Raw genomic sequence first — 20,087 nt, 5'->3', positions numbered from 1 at the left:
TTCCCAGCATCCCCAGTCGGCCGCGCTTAAGCAGAGTTGATTTCACACTCAGCTCGAGATAAATGGTCCTCTCTGGCCAGAACCAGTCACAGCTCATCTCCCCTGCCCACCACAGTGATCATAGACTTGAGCTGGGAGACTAGGGTTCCCAACATCCTATGGATTTGGGTACCTGGGAGGGGTAAGCATGGGCTCCTTGCAGACAGCCGGAGACCAGGGAAGTAGGCTGTGATGTGAGAAACAGAGATCTGATGGGCTTCGTTTGAGCCAGGATCAAGCCACAACTGAAGCAAGATCCTGGAAGATCATGGTGTCCTTGAGTCAAAATAAGTGATTCTCTTTTCAGAAAACCCCACTTGGACCACTGTCAGCCGATGGAATCCTGTCTGAGTGAGGGGTACTGCAGACGACCTTGAGGCTTCTGAACACTTTAGGTCTGGGCTGTGGGTAGCACTCAGCATGTGGAATTTGAGAATAGATGCTGGGCATTCCGAGTCAAAGATTTAGGACGGTCACAGACACAATCTAAGAGGTGACATTAGTTAGATCCATGGGGCATTAGGTCTGCTCACTTGTGGCTTCCCCAAAAGAGAAGGATCATAACTATTTTGGCTGTTACCTACCTACCTAGTCATCGTGTTTTGTGAGTCACCTCAGGTTTAACTGTCCTGTCTGCAAGCGAGTGAGTGTCACCAGGACTGGTCTTGCATTTAACCTTGGCAAGATCCCAAGGGCAGTAAACACTCCCGGGAATGGCTTTTGCCAAAGCTCTCCAGGAAGGAGCCTTGACTGACAGCCGCAGCTTATGTTGCCTGCTCAAAGAGTTCAGCCCGTCTCCTGCATCCACCCTGGGACCCCCAATTCATGAGCTGGCACCTCACAAACAGGTCAAGGCAGAACCATTTCTTGTGCGTCTTTGAGGCAGGTACTGGGATGACCCTGTTGTATAAACATGGAGGTCAAGTTCAGAGAAGTAAATCTGCCTGTCCAACGTGGTAAATGAAGTACATGCAAGTACAGACCCTAAACAGGATCGAAGATTTCAATAGGGCAATAGAAAGTAGATAGGTCACCTTGTCAGGGCTGATTCCAGTGCAGTAAACCTCAGTTCACAGACTGAGCAAAGTATTCGATTGGAATACTCCTCCATTAATCAGGATAGCCCTGGCTATTGCCTATAGGTCTCTAACACCCTAGCCTCAGGCTCGGAGCCCCAAGAGGCTGTTGGAGCTGCATCTGGCTGCCTTTAACTATAAAAGGCTTATTTAGGGAAAGGCACATTGATTTTATGTTTTCAAGTAAGTTAACTTCCAAACAAACAATTTTTTTTTTTTGGTAGAAATGTCCAATGGACAGAGAACTGAGCAACTGTGGAAGAGAGCATGAGGTGCTGTGCTCATGGGGTTCATCTTGATCTTGGAAGGGTCTCCATTCCATGCCCAGCTGAACCCCAAAGTATGGTCTCGTCAACTCAGCCATAGAGGGTCCAACACAGAGATACAGGAGCCAGTACATCCGGAAGATTCCCCCTTCTCCCTTACTCTGTCTCAGGCTCAGTGCCTGTTTGCTACGGCTGACAACAAGACACCACCAACCAACAATAAACTTACAGCAGAAGTCTATACTCATTGACCTATCAAGTAGGGTTGGGTCCCTCTGAGTGAGCTAATTGTTCCCAACCTGTGGGTCACAACACCTTTGTAAGGGGTCAAATGACTCTTTTGCAGGGGTTGAATATCAGATATTTATGTTATGATTCATTACAGTTATGAAGTAGCAACAGAAATAGTCTTCTGGTTGAGGGTGACCACAGCACGAAGAACTGTGTTAAAGGGAACACTAGCTGTGTTAGGAAGGTGAGAACCTCTGCAGCCTGAGGGCATGGCTTGCCCTGACTTTACCAGATGACTGGTAGCCACCCCCAGCCCCCTCATGCCTGCAAGCTGGCCTCTCATGTCTATTTACCCCCATCTTAAATTATTATTACAATTGCTTGACAATTTCATAATTTACATAATAAACTGGAGTGGCTCTCCTGTCCTGTTCCCCTCTCTTACCCCTCCCTCTCCTATGGGACCCTTCCTTCACCACACATCCATCTTACTCAGGCCTCTGTTTTGGGTGAGACCCACCGATAACCAGGGCTGCTTGCCAGTGTGAGGGTGGAGGTGGTTTACTGCTCAGCTTCCCCAAGCCTGGCTCCTATGGCTCCTTTCTCTGTTCTTCCCTCGGTCTCGGAGGGAGGGATGCAGCTGCCACATTGAAGGCTGAACACTCTGCCATCTCTTATTTTTGACACACTGGCCAGATCTGGATTTTCCCAATAATGTCCACTGTAACTCCCACTCACCGGCTCCATGGAGGTAGACATAGCGCTAAACCTCGGATGGTGATGGGAGTTGGGGCTGAAGAATGGGTGCTTTTAAAAGATTTCATCTGTCTATCTGATCTATCCATCTATCCATCCATTTATCTATCTACCTACCCATCTATCTATCATCTATCAATCACCTATTTATCTACCTACCTACCTGTCCATCTATCTATCCACCTATCTATTTTCTTTCTATATCTATTATCTATCTATCTATCTATCTATCTATCTATCTATCTATCTATCTATCTATCTATCGTCTATATCTACCCACCCACCCACTCGTCTATTTTCTGTCTATCCATTCATCTATCTATTTACCCATCCATTTTCTATCTATCTACTTGTCTGTCTGTCTACCTGTCTATCCATTCATCTATCTACCTACCTGTCTTTCCATCCATTTTCTATCATCTATCTGCCTATCTATCTATCTATCTATCTATCTATCTATCTATCTTATCTATCCATCTATTTTCTATCTATCCACCCACCCATCCATCCATTATCCACTTATTATCTGACTAAAATCCACCTATCTATTTATCTATCCATTTTCTATCATCTATCTGCCTGCCTGCCTGTCTGTTTGTCTATGTACCTACCTACCTGTCTGTCTGTCTATCTAATCTATCTATCTATCTATCTATCTATCTATCTATCTATCTATCTATCTAATCAATCATACACATCTGATGGTTGGGGGACAACTGTGTGAGTTAGCTGTCTTTTTCCACCATGAGGGTCATGGGGTACAGGTACCTTCACTTGCTGAACCATTTCTCCAGCTCCTTCTTCTCTCTAAAAGCCACTGTCCTTTTGTGTTGGACCCACCCTACTGTGTTTCAACTGCACAGCAATGATCTCTCAACAATCTGCTTCCAAACCAGGCTGTGTTCTGAGTTCCTGGCCTTAGGACTTGAGACCCAGAGCTGCGCCCATGTCAGTCAGCTTCCTGTTGCCTTGACAACGTAGAGCAAGGAGAGGTTAGCTTTGGCTCACAAGTTTTAGTCCCTGTCTACTCCGTCCCATCATTTCCAGGCTGAGGTGGGCAGGATATCATGGTGGAGACTCACAGTGGAGGAAAGCTGCTGCTCACCTCACGGTGACCAGGAAAAGGAGGGAGAAGGGGAGGCAAGGAAGGCGGGAAGAGCTGAGGACCGTATATCCCCTTTAGGGCACACCTCCAGTGACTCCCTACTCCCTGCTAAGCTGCTCCTCCAGTGACCCCCATCTCCCAGCCGGTCACTCAGCTATGAGTCCATCGGTGGATGACCCGATAGCCAGGTCAGAACCCTCGTGACCCAGTCAGTTTTGAGCACTGCCACACTGGGGACCAAGCCTCAGCACGTAAGCCTTAAGGGACAGGGACACGCCCGATCCAAATCGTCACAATCCCTAAACACACCGTGGTGGTTTGTTTATGGTGGCTCTATGAGGCAGGTTGGAATTTATGCTATTTGGCAGACAGGTAAACTGAGGTTCAGGGAGGGGAAGACTTCATCCAAAGTCATAGACCCAGCTGTGCATCATGGTTACATCAAGACTGGGTATCATCAGCCACCCCTGTGCTATCTAACTGCCCGCTCGCTGCAGGCACTGCCCTCCTGGGTTACATCCCCACCTTATAAGTCAGGAAACTGAAGCTCCCTCTGAGAAATGCCAATGAGGCCGTACTGCTGCTGAGACTGAGCTGAGGAGCCTCCAGGTCTGCACTATCTCTCTGGTCTGTCGGTCTCCACCAGGGAAGCCAGCAGGCACTCACTATACTATGGTGGGCAGAGTCACACACAGTAGTCTACAGAGGGCTGTAGCTTTAAGGCGATCTGACTTCTGATGCTCCTATTTACCAAAGCGTGGAGGGCTTGCATGGAAATTACATGTCCTCTGTGGGGACTTTTCCCCCAGGCTGTGGCTATGTAGCTCAGGCCTCTCTCCTGCTACTGGGCAGTGGTAGCAAGCTATAAGGCCAGCCTGCCCCATGGTGTTGAGGGGGGAAACTCACAGGCTACACAGAGGTGTGCATCTGAGCTGGGGTGTCCTGTAGAATCAGGCACTCAGAGCATCATCACAGTCCTGCTTTGGGCTCATGCTGGAGTTGACGGGGATGCGATCCCATCAGAAGCTGAGGAGGGTTAGAATTGCTTTGTATTGTGGATCAAACCATATGTCACATGCATGTCACACATCACTGCTCACAGGACACCAATCAAATCACATCATTCGTATCATATCATGCCACATCCCAACAGTCACATCACACCATGTCTGTCTCATATCACACATAACCACAGAGGGCTGCGATCCAGAAGCAGCTCTGTCTGTCCAGCCACTGGGCTCTGCAGAGTCCCAGCCCCGCCCACTCCACTCCAGCCCCGCCCACTCCAGCAGCACTGTTCCCATTCCCCGCCACACACCATCAGGACTCACTGTCATTTTGCGTCCTGGAAGCAGCTCACACTCACGTTCAGTTCAGAGGGCTCCCCGATAGCAAGTCTTTATCCAGACCAGCCAAGCCACAAGGTTAAATCTGAAGCTGAAAGGAGCAGGCCTCAGCTCTCACACAGCCGGCCGAGTCCGGCTGGGCAAATGTCTTTATCCGAGCACATGAGGAACCCCAGAGGCCTGTGCTGTCAATAACAGACCCAGCGGTGCCAAGTCCTTGGACTGTGTCTCTAGCCCGGGGTGGTTTTATGCTGGAAAAAATGTCACCAGGGAGAAAAGCCCGCATTGTCAACAGGCCCACCTCCCACAGCTGCCTTTCCCATTGAGGGATGCTTCAGGGACCCTCCGGGCCTGGAGACCGAGTCCTGCCGTTCATGTGACCCTAGTGGTGGGAGCATTGTGGCTCAGTGTTTGCTGAGCGCTTACTCTCTTGTGGACTGGTGGAGGCGGGGAGCAGAGACGGTACAACAGAAACCTGTTCCATTGGGGCTGCACTGGGCAGAGGCAGCTTCGTGTGGGGAGCTTGTGCTTAGCCACGCCCATCTATATCTGACTTTTTCAAGACAAGCGTGGGTTCTTTCCCAACAGGGTATGAGGACCAAAAGAGTTAATAGGACCCGGCTGGGATCATCACAAAGCCAGAGATACAGAAGGGCTGAATGGGGGAATCTAGAGAAGAGAACCCACTGGGAAAACCACCCTGAATGGTGTAAAGTTACAGACAACATTTAGCCTGGAGGGCTTCACTTGTCCCCCACACAGCCTGTCGAGGTGTGATCTCATGCCCGGGAGGCTCAGGAGGAAGGTTGGTGGCACTGCACAGAACACAACAGCAGGGGCTGGCAGAGGGTCAGGGCAGCTTGCAGGTGAGACACAAAAATGCAAGGAAGGAAAGTCAGTTGCTGCCTGGTGTCCCCACAGGCAGGATGGGTGCCATCTCCAGATCTAAGCTCACAGATATTCAGTAACTATGTGGGTTAAACAACAGTGTCAGTCAGGACAGAGGAAGAGCCCGAGTCCAACGATCCAGCAGCTCCTTGAAGGGCTACTGCCTTTGTGCTCTGGCCTGGAGCACCCTGCTCCCTCCCCCGGGGCACTAGTGCCCTAAGGTGTGCAATTTAATCTCTGGGTGTCCAGTTCTCTGCCTTACTCCAAGAAGGGGGTCAGTGGGGTGAGGCGCAGTGTTAGCATAAATTATTGACCCAGAGCACAGCAGCCTCAGGAGGGGTTTGGGGGCAGGCAGCCTTGGAAGCCAGAGCACAGCTGGTCAGAGAGCCCAGGGGAGTCCAGGATAGCACCATGGCTGGGTGGTTGAGTGACCTCAAATGAGCTGCCCCTGAATTCCAGGGGATTTGCTCCTATGATAGCCCCCCCCCATATCTGTCACTCTTTATAATTTCAAGCAGGTGGCCAGACTATGACATTTAGGCAGAAACAAGAATGACCTTCAGGGGCTGGAGAGATGGCTTAGCCGGTAAGAGGACTGACTGCTCTTCCAGAGGTCCTGAGTTCCAACTTTGCAACCACATAGTGGCTCACAACCACCTGTAATGAGATCTGACACACTCTTCTGGTGTGTCTGAAGACAGCTACAGTGTACTTACATATAATAAATAGATAAATAAATAAATAAATCTATCTATCTATCTTTGGGTGGAAACAATAGGGGCCAGAGAGAGAAGAAAAAGTGTTAGAAGACAGCTACAGTGTACTTATATATAATAAATAAATAAACATTTTTAAAGAAATCAAAGGTACACTATGTAGATGGGAGAAATCTCTGTGGTTGCAAGGGGCTCACACAGCAAGGGGATGAACAATGGGGACAGAGTCTGAGGAACGGAGTGAGTTCTTTATTGTGCCTGGCAGTTGTCACCATTGAAGACTGTACAAGAGGGAGCCCTCAGCCAGCCACAGGCCTCAGTAATACATACATCGCCACTAAGCTGCTCCAATAGGATTCCCGAGGACCTGAAGCCCAGCAGGAATGCTCTACTTTCTGCTCACTTTTTTTTTTCTAGACAGAAAGCTTTCCCCAAAGTCAAGTCTAGCCCTGTGCAGAAAATGATAAACACCCCGAGTAAGCCAGAAGGAGCCGCTACAGCAAGGCCACACTCTGTCCATTGCTATGATAAAGACCATGACCAAAAGCAAACAGATCAGGACAGGAACCTGGAGGCAGGAGCTGATGCAGAGGCCATGGAGGGATGCTGCTTACTGGCTTGCTCAGCCTGCTTTCTTATAGAACCCAGGGCTACCAGCCCAGGGATGCTCCACCCACAGTGGGCGGGGTGGGTGGGGCACCACGCCCACCCACACCAACAGTCAATCATCAACCAAGAAAACACCCTACAGACTTCTGCACAGGCCAACCTGATATTTTCTCTATCGAGGCTTCTCTCCCCGGATGACCCTAGCTTGTGTCAAGTTGACAAAAAAAAAAAAAAAAAAAAAAAAAAAAAAACAACCAGGACACCAGCCTCTTCTCCATTTGCTAACTCACTCTCCAGGAGGAGGGTCTCATGCGGGAGGGGCAAGGGGAAGATATGATTGTTCAAACTCCCACAGCGCCTGGAGGGATATCAGACGCTTAGTGCCCCCAACAAACACCAGCTATGCAGAAGGTCCCCTGCCTCACAGAGATGGAGTTGTGGGTGCTGAGGACCCTGTGGACAGGTGTGTCCCTAGGGACACCTTACCGCACCCACAGGAGGGAGAATTAAGCATCTTCTGCGAGGATTCCATGTTGGGTTTGAGGTGTGTGTGTGTGTGTGTGTGTGTGTATGTGTGTGTTCAGAAATCCTGGGGCCTGAGGGACAGCTGCATTTGGGGGTTGGGATGGATTCCACACACCTTACACACCCACGCCCGTCTGCCTCTGTGCAGTCCTGCTTCCTACAGAGACTGGGCCAGGTTCCAACCGGTTCTTCAAAAGGCTCCTCTGAAACCCAGCCACCACATGCCATTCCTGAAAGTGCGGGGTCCAGCTCACAGGGAAGTGAGCAGATAAGAGATGGGACTGTCCTCCAAGCCTCTTTAGAAACACTGTGGGTGTTCTTGGCCTCACTACTGCCATAGGCTAAGCTGGGGTTTTCTGTCACCCACAGGAGAACCACTCAGTGTGTTCCTTCCAGGTGACCCCATGGTCAAGAGGCACATGGGAGGGGAGGTGCCCCTCCCCCAAGCTTCTCAGCCCAGCCCCCTCCTCTCCTTGGCAAACCAACACGTCTAGCTCTCTTTTCTTCCCATCTGACTACCACACGATGCAAAACCAAATTAAAAAAAAAAAAAGACTATTTTCTGCTCACACGAAATTTTTAGTTTTGGCGAGCCTTCGGGAAAACACTTTCAATGTGCGGCGTCTGAGCAGTTGAGCTGCTACAGAAAGGAAATTCAGCTGGGACAGAATGGGGCCTGTGTGTGTGTGTGTGGGGGGGGGGGAACTGCTTCATACAGGCGTCCATGACAGTTCCCCACACACCTCCAGAATGGCCTCCTTGGTCAATGGGGGTGAAGGGCCAATAATAACAATAAAAGCACATCTAACGAATACTTGTGCAGCTCTGTGTCAGGTACTGGTCTTTGCATGGATAACCTCACGTAAGCCTGACCAAACACTTCACATGTATCATCTCATTTAAACCTAAACACTTCGTATGCATCATCTCATTTAAACAGAACCAACCACTTCACATGTATCATCTCACAACAATTCTTAAACAAACAATTCGCATGTCTCATCTCATTTAAGCCTAACCAAACACTTCTCAAGTCAGTATTTTTGTCATCTCCAGTGAACACATAAGACACCTAACGCTCAAAGAGGCGAAGCAACCAGCTCAAGGCCACACAGCTCATAAATGGTAGGGCTGAGATTCGAATCCAGCTCTATCTGGCTCACAAGTTTGCTGAGAGATCCAGGGTGATGGGGGTTGGCGTTTCCCGAGCATCAACCTCCTGGATTATCAGGGGAATTATATCATCCGTTCTTTGCCCGATCAGTCACTCACTCAACAACCAGATCATAACTAAGTCCTTGTTGTAAGATTGGAGATTGGCACATGGCTACAAGGCTGATTAAAACCCTGAATAAAACCCAGCTCCTCCCTGAAAGCCACGATGTGTGTGAGGAGCAACGAGATCCACGGGTAGCTCTGGTTAGGGGGTGAGGCGAGCCCTGCATATTGGCTATCTTCCAAGGCTGTCACTACCCTCTGAGCCCGGTCCTAACAAGCTACCAGCGAAGTCGCAAGTCACATGTGCACTAGAGTGAATGCCAGAACTGTCCTTATGCAAACGGGGAAACTGAGGCCTGGAAAGTAATGAGTTTTGGCTGAGGCCTACTGAGCAGATGAGGCAGGGGGTGGGACATCAAACAGGACCCCTGCAGGGCCTCCCTCCTCCTGCAGCAGGGGGAGCACGCTGGTACTGCACACTGGAAGTCTCCTCCCTCCAGAGAGCATACCAGTGCTTCTTATTGGGGGGGGGGGCGCACACGCCCACATCCTAGTTCCCATCCTAGGACTGTGATGTGATTGGTAGGCCTTGAGATGAGAAGCTGGTTGGTCTGGGTCACGTGGGCGACAGGATGGCACCACAAGAGAGAGAGAGGCAGGCAAGGACACCAGCGTCGAGGACGAGGATGACCTGAGACCTGGGTGTGGCGGGTGCCAGCTCTGGACAAGGAAGGGGCAGCAGGCCCAGGAATGTGGGCAGCTTCGTGAGGATGGAGAACACCCAATGCTTTGAGTGTCTCCAGCGTGTTGATGTGACCCAGAACTTGATGTTAGCCGAACAGGTTCCATTTTGGCCTTAGGGCACATTCGTCCCTGTGGCTGTTCTAAGGCAGAGTGGGAGATGGCTGCTGAGAGGGACACACCGCCAGTACTCTCGGGGAACACTCAGTACTTCAAGGCCTCTGGCCCACCTGCCGTCCATGTCCTGGCTGTACCTGGATGAGGACAGCCGCTGCCGCATGCAGGGTACAGACAGGAGCCCTCACATCCTTTCTCAGGCTTGTAACTTTGGCCAGTCTCACAGACTATCTCTTGTCCTCTGTCCTGCTGTCTGCCTGGGGTGGTCTGTGGGGACCACAGCAGCGTGTTCCCTACTCTCCATGGCTCTTGTACGCCCCACATCTCCAGTGCTCCCCACATCTCAAGTGCTCCCCACATCTCTAGTGCTCCCCCAGGGTAGCTTGAAGAAGCTCAGGACTTGGCTCGCCCCCACCCCCACCCCCACCCCCACCCAGCTCCACTCTCTGTAGGGCCACTGGGCTCAGCCAAGCCCTTCTACCAAGGCACAGGGTCCTTTCCCCCCACGTTTGCCCTTTGACTTGGCAAGCTTAGAATGGAAAAAGCAGCAACCCCTCCTGCCCCTCCCCCCTCCCTGTGTCTGACTCTGGGATGCTGGGCCAGTCCTTGCAATATCTCTACCCTCCATGCAAGCTCTCAGCTGCTGTGCTAGCACCCCCCCCCCCGAAAACAGATCCTCCAAACATACCCCAAAACTCACAGTCTCTTGTGTGAGGTCAAGAACAAAAAGGGCAGAGGTATTGCTACCTCAGTTCTACCTGGGATGTTGCGAGAGAGGAGCCCGGGGACTCAGGCTGTGGTCACCACAGCCTGTGTCCTCAACTTGAGTTGCTCGCTGACACACACCAAGATGGAGCTTCTTAAGACAAAGTCAGAAAGCCCCTGCTTCTCTTACACCATAGCAGAGTTAGCTCTCCTCTAGACCTGTCCTGTGTTCATTTCTCAAGATTTTTCAGAACAATCCTCTGGGGTGAACACTTGCGCAGATTCCCTTTACAATATGGGGAAACTGAGGCACAGGAATTAAGTTGCCTGTCAGAGGCGCTAAGCTAGCAAATTCTCGAGTGTGTCACAGGCTGTGACACAGCTGAGGTCTGTCAGGAACCCACCTCACACAGATGCGGCACTCCTCACCTCACACCGCTAGATGTTATACTTCCAGCCACCCGTGTCTTACACCCCAGCTGTCTCCAGGGCCACTCACAGTCACAGCCAGGGAAAGGAAGCTCAAGTCTCCACCTTTGGGTTTCCATGGATACCTGGATAAGTCTTGGGTGTCCTCTTTGCCCTGAGGCCAATTCCATCAGCCACAGGGCACATCCTTCTTACTCCTTGGCCCGTTCTGCACACGGTCCACCCCGGGTCACTCTGCAGCGTCGTGGCTGTCAGGCTTCAGCCTCTGGCCACTTAGTGGCTTTCTGATCACCCCGGGAGCCCGGCTGGAGGCTGTGGAGCATGGCACTCTTGTATTCAAGTCTCTGAGCGAGCCAGGTACACACTGGGCCCTTGTTCTCCTGCCTCTCCACCCTGCCCTGCTCAGGTTGGAGCCTTGCCTGGAGCTGGACAGGGCTCCAACTTTGTCATTCCTTGGCCATGTCCCTATCGACTGCCCATGGGGAAACCGAGTCATGGAGGGCATTTGCTGAAATTCTCTGAAACTGGAGCCGACTGCCTCCAAGGCTGCCAGCCTGTCTCCCTCCATGGGGAGGTTTCTGGGTCTGATTTCTGTCTTTCTTCTTTCTCCTCTTCCTCAGTTTTCTCCAACGTCCCAGGGGATGAGGGGTCTACTAAATGCCCTCATTGTGAAGCGCCAAAGCCTCCTGGCTGCCTTGAGACAGACCCAGGAGGGCTGTGACGTCACGACGGGATCTGTGGCCCTCTTATCAAGCTCAGTTCTCCTTCTGTCCCAGGCAAGGGGGGGAGGGGGGCGGTGGCAGGGGGAGAAGGCAGAAACTTGCTGGAAAGAACTGGTTGGACCTCAGGGGAAGCCAACCCAGTCTCAGGAAAAGAGAAGTGTTATCTTGTCAAAGAGAACAACTAATTAGCCATTCCCCTGTGGAGGAGTTTTTCACATCTAAAAGCTCTCTGAGAGAGCGAGCAGGAGCTTCCCAGAGAGCTGACCCACGGAGCCTCATGTGGGTGTGCTTCATGTTTTGGTAGCTCTACAGTGTACAAGGTGTCTTGGGAAGGACGGGGGCGGGGGCAGGCTACATCTGGCTTTTAATCCCAAGTAGCTTTGCACCTTGGATGAATGTCCTTTCCTCCTGGCCTCAGTTTCCCCAAGTGTAAAATGACAAGGGGTGTGGATGGGTGTTCTAGATGTTCTCAGCTCACCCACCTCTGCCGCACACACCACAGGGCTGAGAAGACACACAGCTTGTTATTCCGAATCAGCTCCCGTTCTTTCCAGGCAACCAAGGGTCTGGCTCTGGTGCCGTATCCCAGGGTGGCGGCGGGGGTGTTGAAAAGTGATTGAGTGAACCCAGAAGCTCCTAACAGGGTTAGGGCGGTGAGGAGCCCGGCAGGTGAGCAGCACTGGGGACTGGGCAGACAGAATCTGGGTGCCTGTGGATGTGGCCGATGGCAACTGCAGCTGGGGCCTGGGATGGTGAAGCAGGAAGAGGGCCTGGTCACTTTGAACCTTTCCAGCAGGGATTGGGAGAGTCTTTGTCCATGGCTCCTGGTTACCTGGGGACACTCAGCTCCAGAGAACATCCACACTAGCCAGAAAAGGGTCAATAAACCTGGGGCTGCATCTCCAAAGCCGTGGGTCCTGGTTGTGTCAGCCCTTAATCCTTTAGTTCTTTTCTGGCCACTGTGGCCTCTGTGACCCTCTGCCCAGAATGAAATAACTAGAGTCCTAGAGAGGATGAGAGAGTGGGTGTGCGTTATGCTACCACAGAAACATGCTCTGTCTAACTCAGGGCTGTCACCTGAGTGCCGCCCCAACCTTTCCTCCAACACCATCTGTCACCATGACTCCTGCTCAGACTCGGCCTCCCAGTGCCTCGGTCACTCAGTCTCTCAGCAAACTTTCAGTGCACACCATAGCCAGGTCACATTACTACTATAATGGAGTCACAGACATGGCAGCCCTCATGACCCCTGTTCCAGGGTTACTGTTAAGGGATCAGTGTAGCCCAGGCTGGCCTGGAACTCCCCCAAATGTGGAACTTCCTGCCTCAGCTTCCTAAGTGTTCAGTGCAGGGATTACAGATGTGGGGCACCACATAGTTGACCCCAGTGCTGTCTTTAAATAACACTTTCCTGTCTTTTCTCAACCTCCCCACAAAGCTACATGCTGAACGCGGCGAGCTAAAGACCTGCCGTGACACAGTCTACACCATGACCTTGTTCCACTCCTCATTCCAAAGACTCCACTTGGGATGCCATCTCCCCAAGGAAGCCACGCTGGACCCCCAACCATGGAGGAGGGGCCTTCTGCCTTCTCCTGCCAGTCAGTGCCTGGCTATGCTTTCAGGCTGTGTGTCTGTTCTGCGGGGCTGGGCAGCAGAGCACTCCTCACCATTCCCAGGGCTGCCTGGGACCAGGGTATCAGGAGGGTTGAGGTTCAGTGCTGAGGCTGGAGAGATGCCGGGCAAACCCCAAGCGGGTTACAGTGGTTCTCTCTGGGCTTTGCAGGACTCTTTCACACCTAATAGAGGAGTTGGGATATAGGACCAGACTGCAGGGCTACTCGGGAAGAACCTAGCCCCATCCTGCACTGTTTGAGCATCAACACCTCAGGGGTGTTGCTTTCCAGCTGAGGCCCAGGCTGGGCAGAGGCCATCTCCACTCTCTTACTTCCAGTAGAGGAAGGTCTCCAGCCACACCCTCCTGCCCAGGCAGAAGGAGGCGATCCCCAGATGAATAGTGATTGCAGAGGCCTGGTCAACCTTAGCCTGGATTCCAGCTCCTTGTCTGGGCTCGGTCACTATAGGCGGGCTTCTGCCTCTTCACCTTGGAGCACCTTGTCCCTGCCCAACCCTGGTGGCCTTTGAGTCAAGGCAGGGGCTGCTCAAAGAGCTTTTGTTCACACAGGTCAGACCCTTGGGAATTTTCTGTGACAGAGAATGACCTGGTTTGAAGCAGGATGTGGAGCTAGGTGTGGCATTTGTCCGTATACCAACTCTGGGGAGGCTGAGGCAGGAGAATAGCCAGGTTAGGGCCAATCTAGACTACATATTGGGACCCTGTAGCAAAAGATTCCCCCACCCCCTAAGCCCCTGGAGCAGTGTAGCAACCAGCCATTGTCTGTGCCTGGGACCTAAGCATTTCCCGCCCAGCTGGCCCCAGACAGAATTATCTGGGAATATGGGGTCGGCTCTGTGATAATCAAGACCCACATATACAAACAAAAAACCAGCGTGGAGAACCAGACAAGTACTACGAACGCATCCATGCAGCCACTGGCCCCACATTGAGTAGTGTTTCCAGGACACGTCCTTCTGCACTGCCCCCCACCCCCCGGCCCCCCCGCACCCTTTGATTGACACTCTCTCTGCTTCTGCTGCTGCTGCTGCTGCTGCTGCTGCTGCTGCTGCTGCTGCTGCTGCTGCTGCTGCTGCTGCTGCTGCTGCTTCTTCTTCTTCTTCTTCTTCTTCTTCTTCTTCTTCTTCTTCTTCTTCTTCTTCTTCTTCTTTTTTTTTTTTTTTCCGAGACAGGGTTTCTCTGAGTAGCCCTGGCTGTCCAGGAACTCACTCTGTAGACCAGGCTGGCCTTGAACTCAGAGATCCACCTGTCTCTGCCTCCTGAGTGCTGGGATTAAAGGTATGTGCCACCACGCCCAGCCCATTTTGAGCTTCCTATCCTCAGAGTTTTGCAGCACGTGCCTTTCGCTAATTGGGCCTTTGTCCATTGGTATTATTTTAGCACAGGCTCTGATGCTGTCATACAGCCAGAGTGCATCCATTGTTGGGGCTGTATACTATTCCTTGGTTAGTCCAAGTCTTACTCTCCCTGTGCATTCTGGGATCACAGATGTTTAAATGGTTTCTTTTCTGTCAACGGTGTTATGGGACATGCCCTGTCCAGCATATATCATGATATGGTGTAGAGATGGCTGAGTGTATTAGTCAGTGCTGTCATTTGCTCAAACAGGCATGCAGATTCACACACCCTAACATATATGTGGGTGTCCTGAGGTCTCCATTCGGCTTCATCTGTGAACTTCCAATCTGCTGAGCTCTGTGCTGCACCAGTGTAAACCTGGAAAAGGATCAGGCCCAGTGGCAGCCAGGTCCTAGTTCCTGGGCAGACAGTCAGGGAGAGGCCTGTGTCACGAGTCAGCCATAGGTCTCTAAGGGACTGACACATCTCCAGATGTGGCCAGATCCGGGGAGGGACTCAGGACTGCCAAGAAGGCAGGCTTCATCCTGAAAGGGGAAGTGCAGCCGACTGGGCACAGCGTGTGTAAAGGTCCTGGGGCAGGCAACATGAGTTTAAGTTCAGAAAACAAGCCCGGAGAGGTCAAGAGTGTGGAGATGGCAGAGCTGACATCAGGGTGTCCATATTGTCTAACAGTCTTCCAGGATGCACACTGCCAAGGAGACTCCATTTTATAAGCAGGTTTGACTCCATTCTGAGGGAGGAGGAGGAAGAGGAGGAGAACTCCTCCAGGGGCCCTGGGTGGAGCCAGAAACGGCCCCATCTGTCAGGTTCCACCCAGCCAGCAAGGGAATAAATGGCATATTCCCCAGGGTTAAGAAGGCATCTGCCTCTATTATTAGGGAAGGTTGAGACTCTGGGGACACAAGGATGTGTTAAAATCATAGAGGGAAACGGGGGCCCAGAACTTATGGGACACCAAGTAAAGGGTGGAACTCCCTCACCTGGGCTCCATAAAGTGATAGACACCTATCCCTGTGGTGGCATGCTCTACACTAACCTGTCACCTGATACCTGATACTTGCTGTGTACATCAAGGACCCAGGACTCCCCAGCCTGGTCCCTCAATGTTGATGTGGGCTACTGTCTGCCATCAGGACCTGCACCCACCCCATTGTTTCCTGCCAAGGAGCATTTCCTGCCTGCCGTTGGTCTCAGGTTTGACCTTTCACTTTATGACTCTGCAGTTTTGCCTTCAAACTCAACTCCGGGGCAGCTCCCTCGGCTCACCATCTCATCCGCAGACTCCCCCAGCCTTCCGGAGCCACCCAACCTCTGCAGAAGCTGCTGGGGCTTGCATCCATTCTGAAACAACACCTGCATGCACACACATGCACACATTCATATACATATGTACACATCACACACCACACATGTTCTCACACACGTGCACACATTCATACACATATGTGCACACACATACATACCATACACGTTCTCACACACATGCACCCACTTACATATACAACACATGTTCACACACACTTATACATCCACACATATGTACACATACACACTACATGTGTTCACACATATGATTTCACACACATATACATACATACACACACAAATTCACACATCTGAGAGTTTCACAGACACACATGCACACATGCAGGGACACACATTCACATGTGCACATGCACATTTATTTACTCTGTGCTGTGAGAGCTAGTGTTAGTCATTAAGGCAGTAATATAAGAGCCTGCATTCGCTTGGGCCAGGCCACCAAGGCAAACAAATTACATGACAAACTGTGATCACTGAGACACTAAACCTTGCGAATTTGCTAGTCGATAAAATTCTGACACCATGGAAACACGGTCGTGCCTGCCTGTTTCTGACACGACACAGCCAGTGGGCAGAAGGCTGGGAGAGAGAGAGGCCTGTGGCTCTCCTCTCACAAGAGGAGGGAGCTGGGGGGTTGAAAGCACAGTTCTGAGTGGCCAGAGCCTAGGGGTACAGAGGGGGAGCAAGAGCTGGAGCTAAAAGGAGGGGGGAAGGGAGGGAGGGAAGAAGCAGGGGAAGAGGAAGACAGAGGGAGACAGACAGACAAAGAGGGAGATCAAAAAAGTAAAAAAGAGCTGGGAAGGACCTGCCTTCCTCTTATGGGGCTGTTGGGGCTGTAGTGTGCAAGGACCTGTTTTATTTAATGCCTACTATGTGCTAGCACACCCACAGGGCCTTCACAGCACTGGAGGGGGTTGTCTCCTGGCACCCACACTAGCAAGACCCTTCTGAGAAGGAGGAGGTACAGATGACTTCCCAGAGAATGGAGGCCAGTGTTCAGCACCCGTGTATGCACGTGCATGCACACGCACACACACATGCATGCACATGTGCGTATGAGTGTGCAGACAGAACAGGGAGTGGCTAGTAGTCTATGGGTGTGAATTCCAGCTATGGGCTCCCAGATTGAAGGCTTTCTTCTCACTGCCCTAGCTGAGAGCCTGCCTGGCCTGTGGGACACCCTGTCAGTGTCAGCTTGTGTGCTGGAGGCAGGGGAAACTCGTGCAGCTCCTTTCAGCCATGAAGTGCTCAGCTTGCCTGCCAGTCACTTTGATAGGACTGGTACCAGAGAGGCCTTGGCTCTCCCCTGAGGCTCACCCCTCCCTGACCATCTGCTAGTGTCTGTGGCCTGGGAAACCACAGAGGGCAATCCACAACCCCCTTCTCAGACCCCGAGGCTTTGGTTGGTCACCAGCAACCCTGATGGAGAATTTGGCTGTAATTTGAGAATCGCTCAAAGTGGTTCAATTATGTGGTTTCGGGGATGCTGATGGGATTCTGTGCTAAAAGGAAAGAGAGAGCTGGGCTGAGAAGGACTTTCATAAAAGCAAACATGAGCTTAAGGACATGTAAATTGTAGGAGGGAAGGGAGTAGGGGGAAGGAGAGCAGGAGGGGGAGGGGAGGGAAGGGGGAGGGGAGAGGAGAGGAGAGAAGGGGAGGGGGAGGAGGGAGGAAGACACTCAAGCTCCTGGATCTAGCCGAGCCTGAAGCTGGCTAGATGTTTACGAAGTGGATACATTCCCCTTTCTGACTGAGAGTAAAAGAATGCAATAACATTTAAGTTGAGATTTGTATCTCTCAGGAGGACACCAAGAATGCATCACGGGTGGATGCCACTGTTATTTCCGTGTTGCACAGGACTGGGCTAAGGTCACCTGCCCCACCGTGAGCTGTGCCTACAGAGAGCCAGACCTGCCTCCTCCCCCCACCCCCCAATCCCATTTCTCACAGAGGCAGCTGAGTTAGAAACCTTAGCTACACGGGTTGTGGGGTTGGGGAGGGGGCTGTCCCCTGCCGCCAGGAGCAGAGGCACAGGGCCCTTAGAAGCTGTGTGTGTCCATACTTCTCTGGGCCTTGTGCTGTGCTAGGGTGGGCGGGAAAGGGGGCTGTGTGGAAATGGGGTGCATAATTAATATTGGAATCTGTTCCCATGCCATAAGGAGAAAAACTGAAGCTTTCAGTGCCGTTCCCCCCACCCCCCGGTGCTTTTTAAAATTTTTTTCATCAAAACACAGCTGGGGGGTTGTTTTCCGGAAGGGTGGGAGTCCCCTCTAATAAAAAGAAACTCTCATTAATAGTCGTTCAAACAGCCCACGGGCCACCAGCTGACAAGGGGGTTCGTGGGACTAACAACAGTTTAGGAGACCCCTAAGACTCTCCCTCCTGCTACCCCAGACCTCAACACCAAAACTACTTCAAGGACAGAAGCCGCTGCCGGTACCCTGGCTCCTGGGGGAGGGGGGGGGTGTTCTGTGGACTCCCTTCATCTTGCCTCCTGCTGCTCTGGCCAGTGTCACGAAATCATCTAAGCCCTTTCAATCAATGCCTTTAGGAGCCAGAAGACAGCGGAGCCACCTGAGGTCCCCATGTGTTCTGCTGGCCATTGCCTGCTCCCTAAGCACAAAGCCCTCCAGCTGGTGCCCCTGGGTTCAGTCACGGGGCCTCCGGCTTTGCCCCTGCTGTTTCCGAGATCTGTCCATCAGCCTCAGCTCCCCTGCTTCGCTTGTCTCTGGAAAGCTGCCTGCGCACTACCCCATGGCGCATATTCCTGGATGAGCTCACTTTCCATCTTGGGGTATGTGTTCCCAGGCTCCTTTCAGCGATAATAATACAAAGGAGTCTCCCGTTTCCCTTTTCAGGTCTCTACAGAGCCTGGCACTCTACAAATCAGTGGGCTCTCCCTGGGCGCAGCCCAAACACCTGGCCCCAACTCCAGACTCGTGGAAATGTTCTTTCCTATAAGTGTGTGCGAGAGCTCAGTGCGTTAGCTCACAGGGCAGGGCTGGGTCGAGGTTGAAATCCCCCGCTCTGCCTCTGGCGTCTCGAGCCATGGGGCTGGCTCTCAGCCTCTAGACCTTCAGTTTGTGAAGAGTACCCAGGTGGCTGGGGTGTGGCTGGAACACAGAGAACCTTCCCAACATGCTTGAGGCCTAGGGTTCCTCTCAGCATCTCAGAACAGAGAGAGAAAATCCAGCAGCAGCAACCATCAAAACCAAGTAAGGCATCATTACAGCGAGGGTCCACGCGTGTGCGTCAGGGATGCTAAACGCACATTCACAGGCTGTGGCTGTCTGTATCAAAACTTCATCCTGCGTACATACATGAAAGTGAGTGAGTGCTTGTGTGCATGTGTGTGTTTGTGTATGTATTTGTGTGTGTACATGTGTTTGTGTGCATGTATATGTTTGTGTGCATGTGTGTGTTTATGTGCATGTGTATGTGTGTTTGTGTATATATTTGTGTGTGTACATGTATGTATGTATTTATGTCTGTGTTTGTTTGTATATGTGCATGTTTGTGTGTGCATATGCATGTGTGTGTGTGTGTGTGTGTGTGTGTGTGTGAGAGAGAGAGAGAGAGAGAGAGAGAGACACCTTGTTTAGCCTGGCTATCACCTATGGTTGCTCTGACTGGCTGGACCATGCTCAGTGGGGCCTTGTTAACCTTGCCCAGGCCAAACAGGACAGGACAGTTGGAGTTCTTAGGATCCAGAAAGGTTCCTGAAGGAGAGGTTGCAGCTGGGAGCTGTTGATCATCACACAGTCCTGGTGGGTGCTTCTGGATCCGCCCTGAGCTCAGAATCCCACCTAGGACACACGGTTCCCATTCTACCACCAGCCACAGACAGCTCTCAACATACAGAGGATGCCCAGTAAGCTTGCCCTGTGCATAGTATGCAAGTGTGTGCCCACAGAGGCCACGTGAGGGTCGCCTTAGCACAAACAGCGGATGAGGAGTCCCCAGGAACACCATGTGGAACTGGTGTACTCACTGTCCACAGCATCAGGGGTTCTGAAGCTGCGGTTGAAGACCTTGATGAGGGCTTAGCCTAGCTCATACAGGGGAGGGGAGAGATAGTGTCCTTACACCGAGGAGGCATGGAATTCAGATGGAGACTGAACACAGAGCTAGGACCACAAGGGGCAGTGAGCCTCAGGTAGGTGATTTCCACATGCTAGAAAAGAAGGGGAATTGAACCCAGCTTTGGAGGTTCTAGGAGGACGACAGCCTCCTTCCTGGCTTGCTGATATGTTTGGGCTGGAGAGTATGAGACTCAGTC

At 51.8% G+C, this 20,087-nt stretch overlaps 1 protein-coding gene and 1 long non-coding RNA gene across 5 annotated transcripts in view; one reads left to right on the top strand and one right to left on the bottom strand.

The window, feature by feature from the left end:
• Positions 1–7,222, top strand: part of Gm52822 — a 29,390-nt gene extending 22,168 nt beyond the window's left edge. Inside the window, exon 3 of the long non-coding RNA XR_003955974.1 lies at positions 1,340–7,222. This is a non-coding gene — a long non-coding RNA (predicted gene, 52822). The remainder of the gene's footprint in view (positions 1–1,339) is intronic.
• Wscd2 (WSC domain containing 2) overlaps positions 1–20,087 on the bottom strand; it is a 100,616-nt gene that overhangs the window by 67,751 nt on the left and 12,778 nt on the right. The gene's annotated exons all lie outside the window — the stretch shown is intronic.

Source organism: Mus musculus, chromosome 5 (genome assembly GCF_000001635.26).
Source record: "Mus musculus strain C57BL/6J chromosome 5, GRCm38.p6 C57BL/6J".
Classification (NCBI taxonomy): domain Eukaryota; kingdom Metazoa; phylum Chordata; class Mammalia; order Rodentia; family Muridae; genus Mus; species Mus musculus.
This window is presented reverse-complemented; position numbering and strand designations above follow the sequence as displayed.